The following is a 9,334-nucleotide window of genomic DNA, read 5'->3' as shown; positions in this document are numbered from 1 at the left end:
AGAATCTCCTCCCACATCCATGGCTTGTTCATTTATTTTCAATGTGTCAGCAGGACTTTGCTGTAACACCTCATATATATGTTTATTTTTCCTCCGGAGGCCATCCAAAAGACGGTAACATCTTCTGCAGCACAGAAACGCCCCTCGCTGTCCTCGGCACCATGGCACGGACCACCAGCTGACTCTCTAACTCCATAACCACTTTTGCAAACGGGGACTGGGGGAACTCAAGCGTATCCCAACAGGCAAAAAGCAGAGTACACCCTGTGCAGGCAGAACAGATCAGGGCATGGGGGGGTAACCGGCAGGGGGTTCAAACTGCCTATGAAAAACTCTCTGTGCTTCTGAATAAGAGTTTACGTCAACAAAAACAGAAGCGACCGTCTCAAACTACACAACATTCTGCAAACTCCAACCAAACGGTCTACATTTTTACATGATAATGAAAACCCAAAACCCCCTTAACTGAATTAAATGCATGAAAGAAACCCACTGTGGCAAGGGGGGAGAACATGCCACCTCAGGATAGAACAGCTCAGACCCCTCCCTCCCCCTCCCAATAGTGTGGACAAAGTTCTTGTCACCCTCGCATTGAAGATTGACATTGTTCAAATTCACGCGATCTGTAGCGCTGGTGAGGGGAGCATCTCGTCCTCCTGTTTATCACCAAGTCCAGCTGCCATGACAACAGGCGTCATGACAACCGGCCCCCTCACCTCTCTGGCGACGGGAAGAGAACAGAGTACAGAGGGACCGCAGAGAGCATCCTGCGCTCCTCCTGCTCCTCTCTTGCTTCCCCTCCTTTTCTGTCCTAGCTCATCCCTTATTTTCTTTTTCGATATGTGACCTCTGGAGCGCGTGGCCGCGAGCATTCGCATACGGGGGGGGGGGGGGGGACAACAGTCGAGTCCAGACAGTGTAATGTAAAGGTTATAGTTTTTTTTTACTCCCGATTATATTTTGTTCATAAATCTGTTTCGTCCACGTACCGCTGACGTCCAGATTATAGAGCATCTTCCTCCTACCGACACTAAATGATGTAAGTCTAGTTAAATTTAATGTGTGAATGAGTCATCAGACTGACCCACACAGAGCTGACAGCTCCACCAGTGTGTCACAGAGACACCAGGATGATACAGACCGGTCCACGTTATCAACAACCTTTCGATAGAGCGAGATTAATGGTGCTGTTTGGACTCAAACTAAAGAGAATCATTTGTTTAAAGGGGTCATATACAGCTTTCACATGGGTCTCGTTAGTTCCAAAGTTTATTGTCCCAAATCCAACTTTATCTCGATTTTCCTCCATTTCAATATTGGATCATAGGAGCTGCATTTAGAATCTGCTGTGTCTGTGTGAGCCGCACATGCCCATCTATTCTCTCTCGTGGCGCCATGTGCCAGAGCGGAGATGCCTAATTGTGGGAGATTGACTGTGATTGGCTAAACCCCCGATACACACTTTATAGGGTTTGATTTCTGATTGGCTGGTTGGAGCAACACACTTTTTAAAACCTGAAACAAGCCAGGGAGAGCGAGGACACACTTTCTTCACCTCTGGGACGACGTTCCAGGTGTGGGGACGATTATTACGGTTGGAAAATATGACCCCTTTCAAAGGTCTGGGTTCTTTTTGTGTCACTCTGCATACTGTCTGGGTCCAATTCAGGGGCCAAAATCTACGGCCAGGGTAAAATAGTGCCAAAATATCTTTTGGATTTAAACTTTAAACCTCTTCTTTGCTGTTTCACAGAGTATACGTTATGCAAATATCTATATTTTCAAACAATTACTTTGGAAAATGATTACAATCTCAACACGAAGCCAATTTTAATTAATTTAATTTAATATTTGTATTTAATTTTTAATTAAATTTTAATTTAGTGTTTTCTGTGAAATTTTGCTTTTGGTTTGGGGGAGCTGGATTGGAGACACTTGTGGGCGAGTATAATTTGTTCAGCATCTTGTTTGTCCATTAGTCTTTAAAAAAAAAAAAAAAAAAAAAAAAGAGTCCATGTCAGGGCTTGAGGATCAAGGTTTGGTGAAAATATCCTATAGAAATACAAGGAAAACGTTAAAAGTTTCTGTCTCAAGTTGGTTTAGTAGTTCCTGAAGTCACAACATGATAGTTGCTCCCTAACAAACAAGCATGTTCGGGAGTAACTATCATGTTGCAGGTTGCAGAGGCAGAAGTCTGGGACTACTCTAGTAACTTTCTGAATCATCTTCGTGACTTTTTTTTTTTTTAAGTCATAAGCAACGAGAAACACATATAGCTTTCCCACTGTTGTTGGAGACTCTGATGGGAAGGAACGTTCCCTCCTCTACGAGTAGCGGCGCTCGATGCCTTGACCCATTTTCTCATCCTGAAGCACTGGAGGTCAGTCTGACGGTGTCCTCCACAGACCACAGAGTCCCTGAAAGTGCCTCACGAATGTACAAAGCTGCTTCTCATTGCCGAACTGGACATAGTCAGCAACACTGAATAGAGGTAATATTTAGTCCCAATTATGCTTCTTTTATGTATGTATACTGATAGCTGTGTTTCAGGGGTTACGCATTTCTAATCCAATTATCAATGGAACAAGTTAAAAACTGCTAAAATAAATATATATGTCGGTATTTAAAATGTGTCAGGGGGTAGAAATTGATGCCTTTTGTTGGAAGTTTCTGAACCGTTGACACAAGTAGTCTGAAGCTTCAGTGAGATAATGTTCTTGATTTGTTTGTATCCACTCACATAGTCATACAACCTTTCCTTGAAGCCATCGTTATATCACTTGTTCTTGTTGCTGTCTCAACACTGCTCTCACAGGTCATCAGTGGTATTACACCAAATGGCTCTGCATCCATAATCTTCTTGGAAAAGTACCAAATTACACACGAAATGAACACATAGGACAGGCAGAGCGGACCTGTCCATATATACGTCCGCAAATTTGAGCCTCTGCACTGATAATCTGACTTTTATCGGCGCTTCATGTCACACTGACGGATGGAAAACGAGCATCTAATGCGTGATTGTTGGGAAGCGGCAGTCACACAAACAAGCTGGATGCTGGAGATTGAGGGGAAGTCGCAGCAGAGAGCGAAGTGAAGGGCGGAGGGCCGCCCGCGGAGTCAGCCAAGGATGAACAAGGGGAGAAAAATGCTCAATTCTTTCAAGCCGAGTATTGGAGAGCACATGAAAATAGAGGGGAGCCGAGAATGATAAAAGCCTTGGGAGGTTGAGGAGAGATGAGTGGATGGAGGGTTAGAGAAAGGCTGTCGACGGATAAATTGAATTGGACAGATAGCGAAAGCTTCTGAGATAAGGGGAAAGTTGTTTCTGAGTCACAGGCCTGTCTGTGTGTGTGTGGGAGTGTGTGTGTGTGAGAGAGTGAGTGTGTACACTCTGGCTTAAGCCCGTCTTTGTGCAGTTCGGTACGTACGCGTCTTCTCACCGTCGCCTTTTACCTTTTAGACTTGACACTTACTGCCACGCTGCTAATGCTACTAATGACATCAACTCTGCCCAGGGACCCGTGCATTAACTTTATGCGTTCTTTCTCCTTCGGTGTCTCTTCCACACTTCCTCCCACCTCTTACTTTGTTGCTAAATCTCCAGCGGGTCCTCGTCGCTGACTTCATTCATGCCGCTCGCCTCCTCGTTCCATTTTGATTATCTTTCGCCCTGGACGAGCTCTCTGAAAGCACTCACATCCTCCCAAAGCTCAGACTCTAAAATGTTCTCAAACTGTCATCTTAATTTAAGCCGCTGCTTTTAGTTCCCCCCTCGGTGCAGCAGTTTTATTGGCGCGCTGTTGTTCCTCTCCCCTCCATGTTTTGTATGATACGCTCAGATATTTGTAGCAGCGCCGTGTCTCTCTTCCCACCATCTCTCACGTTTGTCGCATTCCTGTGTGTACAAGTGGATATCACCATGATTGATATTTGTTCTTCTGTTATCTCCGTCCAAACATATCCACAGAAACCCACTGATATAGACAGATATAGCAATGAAAATGTACTATTTCTCTGCATTACCAAAATAAGCTTCTATAAGAAATATATTGGATTAGATGACAGACCTGGACCCACTGATACACAGTCATTTCTTGTCATTTCATATAATTCCCTCAACCAGCTACCGTTTGCCTCTTTATACTTTAACCATTGTCTTCTTTTTTTTCAGTCATAGCTTTTACGGTACAGTATGAATGAATAGAGACAGTTCAACAAAATAGGAAAGAGCATGTGCTAATTGATTAAAACACAGTGCACAATGTGATTTATTGGCTTGTTTATATTGAAACTTTTTTTTTCCAGCCGATTGATCCAATGCATGGAAAAGCCTCATTTGAATATTCGAATCCCCTGTCAGGTGTGGCAAAACTGAAAGTGCAATCTATTTGTGTGAGTAAGCAATTTGGCAGGCTTCATAAACGATCTCCGTAAACAGGCCCTCGGTTTGAGCCTGGAAAGTCACTCCTGCTGGATCCATAACAGAAAATCGGGTTTATTTTGCTCAAAAAGGTAGAGAAGATGAATATACACTTTTTTTTTCTTTTTTAGCTATTGTTATTTTGTGTTTAAGGTTTAACTCCAAGTGGTTCTGCGAGAGAATATTTGTTTAACAAACAGCCAACCAATTAAGCATTGGTTTGCTAAAAGACAAAAAAAATAACCAACCAACCAACCAACCAATATACAGTATAGGTTTACCAAAAGACTCAAAACCCACCCGACTGATAAAAAAAGCAAAACGACCAGTCAAGCATGCAAGCAGAGTGTTGTCCCCAGAGATGTAAAGTGCTCTCACAGTGCCACGGTGTCCCTTCTTCAACCGCCTACCCCTGTTCCCTCCTCCTCCTCCTCACCCCCCATCCTCCTCCTTTCCTCCTCCTCCTCCTCCTCCTCCTCCTCCTCCTCCTCCTCCTCCTCCCCACCCCTCTCCAAATTGATTCTCTCTCATGCTTCATGCCCTCTAGTGCTCAGCCTTGTGGACATGCATATATGTTTGGAATTATATAATCAAGCTGTTACGCAACACTAAAAGAGACTGAGGGACACACACACACACACACACACACACACACACACACACACACACACACACACACACACACACACACACAGAGTCTAAGATAGCGGCAGTGGGGGGTGGGGGGGGGACTGTTCTGTGTATGTGTATATGAGTGTGTGCACGTGTGTTGGGGAATCTAGTGTTTCATGTTTGGATTAAACCAAATCCCACTCAGCTACACACACACACACACACACACACACACACACACACACACACACACACACACACACACACACACACACACACACACACACACACACACACACACACACACACACACACACACGCGCTGCTCGCCCTTTAAAAATCCACTGGTAAATCTCTGGTTATGGCTGTCGGCTCTGTCTGATAGTGCCATTGTGCAAAAGCCAGTGTGTGTTTTGTGTCCCTGTGTGCACGTGCAGCCTGAAAATACAAGAGTTTTAAAAGGCAGCCTCCCTCCCACTCTGTTGCAGTTTTATTTCTCTCTTCCGTCGCGTATGATGCTGCAGCTCTCACAAGCTTTAATCCCTTTTTCCTCCCCTCATCCTCTGTCCCTGACTCGTGCTAAATGCGCAAGCATGTGTCCGTGCACACTTCTCGTGAGGCACCGTTACAGCAGAAAACGCCGTCTCCGGGGACTGGATTGACGGCTTAAACCTGAATCCATCTAATGTGTTTATCAACTCTCCTCCCACAGGTTAGCCACACTCTTGGGACTCTCTTGGGTTGAAGCACTTCCACCCAGCAGAGATTTTTGTTGTTGTTGTTGTTGTTGTTGTTGTTGTTGTTGTTGTTGTTGTAGTAAAAACTGTGCTGTCAATACAGTAGAGAGTCAAGCACAGGATCTTCTTGAATTGGAACTACATGAGCAGAGCAAACTAAGGAAAAAGTGTTTTTCCTCAACAACCAGAACAGTCCAAGGTGTCATCTTCATTAAAGTCACACCAGAATGAAGAGATTAGCAGCAACCTCTGACCAGTTGACCTCAGAGCAGGAGAAGAACAACAGGATTTCTGCAGGTCACAAATGTATTGGTGGAGAGATGCTGCTCCAGTACCACCGAAAACCTTCTTTTTCTACCGTATTTGACTGGCAGTGCAAATAAAATGTCGTCAGAAGTGAAAAAAAAAAAAAAGCTACACAGCAGAATTATAAAATGTGCAACAGCAAACTGAAACAGAGCATCAGAAATATGTCTGGGAAACTTGTGGGACTGTAGAAATGGAGAGAAACTCTTACTGTGGCGGGGATAGATTTGGTGATTAAAAACAACAGATATGATTTATATTCAGGTGCTACTTACAATGTCACAATATGGTTATTTAAATACCGAATTTTCCAGATTATTAAAGAGAAAATATTTACCTAATATTGTATCATTGTACAATAATGGCAGAACAAATGTACTCTGTTGAGTGCGTGTCAGAAAACACAGAATTGCATCACAGTGGCACCTGTTTCGTTCTCTGATATTTTGGGATTCAAATACACATATTAAACGTTGAACTCACAAAATGCTTGTAAATGCCTGCGGGCAACACTTTGCTGTAGAGAGTCAAAATTGACGCGTTAGAAGCAGAAAACACGATTGAGTGTAAGAATTTGCGTGAGCTTGATGAGGGTCATGTCAGGATATTTCCGCCTGCGGGGGGGTTCCATGTCTGTCGTGGTCAACATCTGTAACAGAAGAGGTTGGAGGAAGGGAAGCATATGCAATGATTGCTCTGCATTATTCAGTATCAATTATGTAGATCGCCATAAAAAATGGAGGAACTTACCTTCTTTCACAGCCTTGACCCCATTTGAGGAACATTTCCCAGCACAGGCTGCGGTGGAGCAACACCCAAGTTAAAAAGTGCTCATTTGCATACACCACCCACTCTGTAGAGATACAAAGCCGGCAAAAGTTTCCCTTCAAGAGGCACACTCGAGGCCTCTTCAAGCTTTTTTGTAATCAGCAGCCGAACAGCTCCCACACTGCAGTCGCAATCTGTGCTCGCATTTCACACAGTGCCCCGAAAAAGAAACTTGATATTACTTAAAAATACATAATGGCCAATGTGTCACAATCAAAATGATAAAAAAAATAAAAAAATAGACAGCTTCAGATAGTCCAGGGTCGTTGATTACCGACTGGACTCCTTTGCTGTCTGTCCGGTTGACTGATCTGGTAAATGCTACAGTATGTTTCAGTGGAAACGTATTTCTCCCTCTCAGCCGCACCGAGACGGCGATAGGATGGGACACTATGTCAGGATGACAGTTTGAGGTTACTTTTACCTGCGACTGTGCTGTCGCTATCCACTCCCACTCTGTTTTCCGTCCCCGTCTGGCTTCTTCCAGAAAACAGAGTCTTTCATTATTCTATTTCTGTTTCTTGGACACAAACAACATTTTCTGCGTGGCAGAATCCAGGTGCGTCCGAAGTCACCTGTCCAGCGTTCCCCAGAGAATCGGACAACTTGGCAACGACGTCTCCATTCAGATCCGTCTCTCTCCGACCTCAACTCTCCTGCACTTAACCATGCAAGAGGGGGGTGGGGGGCAGGTAGAGCCTTCAACAAGTACAGTACCATAAAATCCTTCTGGAGGCTTTTAACGTCACTAAAACGCTTTAAGAATGCATGAAGGAGGCGTCTGTATTAAAAGAACAGGAGCTGAAGGAGAAGGAGCGGGCGTGTTGCTGTTGACGCAGGTGGAGGCGGTTTGTTGATGCCGAGTTATTGAGGCTCTGTGGGATTACTTAAGTGAAGTGCAGGCAGGAATGCACATTGATATTAAAACAAAAAAGCCTCCAAATTACAACAGATCAACTTGTGAGGCTTTAAAAAAAAAAAAAGAAAGAAAAAATTAATTTAAAAATCAGCCCACCTCTGCACTTTTTTTTGGTGGTGATTCAGTTTTCCCTGATGAGGACTGTTATTAGATTTCTTTTGTGTCTGCCTTTCAATACAGCATTTCACATCTCTTTTTAAAAGCACGTTGGAGTACTTCCTGCAGCCTCTCAGAGGCTATTCAAATATGATTATTTAAGTCACACGCTCAGGTTTTCATTAAGTCGCCATTGAGGTTCACATCAGAAATACTTTGGTTATTATAAAAGGTAATAAAAACATCTACTTAACTAAGATCCTTTGATTTAGAGCTCGTAACACAGAACACTTAGTCACACCCAGAAACTGGATATTGTAACTGAGTAATACGATTAGAGAATGACGATAACAATATGATTTGAAGTGGCATTAATCCCTTTGGACTTTGATATTAGTTGCTTCAATTAACAGAGCTTGTTCTCTTCATCCTCATTTGCACCAGTTTTTGTGAGCAAACTCTAAATTCTGACAAATATTGAAAGTGAAACCAGGGATATTCGTAGGAAATCATTCAACCATGATGATCAGGTCTGTTACAGGAGGAAGCAGAACCGAGAGAGCTGAACTCAATTCTTCATCATTAAATACTCAAAACTGCCCGTCTTAATAAAAACACAGCTGTCTTGTTGTTTTTTCTGAAAGTTGTGCAGGTTTTTGATATGGTGGGTCTTAACATTTAAGTATTGTTTACTCATTGCATTCTCTAACTATTCCACTATGAGGTTATTGGCCTCTTCACAACAAATGAATATGTCTTCATAGTTATGTATCTTGAAGTAAAAAGTTCTAGTTAAATAGTTTTAAAAGTCTTTTGTACTTCTTTTGTTCAGTTTTGTACTTCTGTTAGACAGAAAAATGATGCTCCCATCCACTAACTTTCTGTGAATAAACTAATTGTTGATGTCAGCGAGGTTAACTCTCATGCTTGGCATTATTTACGTTATTTACTGGCATCAGATGCGCATGTGATCCACTAAATCTTCAAAACAATGAGCAAAAACAAGATATTATGGAAACACCTGGGGGAGTTGAAGCTAATAGATTAAAAGCCCAATGTGATTCATCTGAAACGGTTTAGTTTGGATATGCAGGGAAATATTTGGTTGAAAACAGTTCAGAGACCATATCATGGTGAGAGACGTTCCTCCCACCGTCTCCCTATGACTTGGATTCTTCGACTTTTTACAGATATTTTCTGTGTTGTACCTCAAATTTTCCTTTTGTGCTGCAAGGCTCTTTTACATCTATTATCTTCTCCACCGACATGTCAAACTGTACATCTCCTTACCACAAGCAACTCATGCTTGTGCTTTTCTTATTGGATCATCCATCATTTATTTTTGTGAGCGTACTTTTGCTGACTTATGTCACACTACATGCAGGATCTTAGTAAACGAATGGTAATCTTATT

Source organism: Blennius ocellaris (genome assembly GCF_963422515.1).
Source record: "Blennius ocellaris genome assembly, chromosome: 20".
Taxonomy (NCBI): Eukaryota; Metazoa; Chordata; class Actinopteri; order Blenniiformes; family Blenniidae; genus Blennius; species Blennius ocellaris.
The sequence above is the reverse complement of the archived record's forward strand: the minus strand, read 5'-3'. Positions refer to the sequence as shown.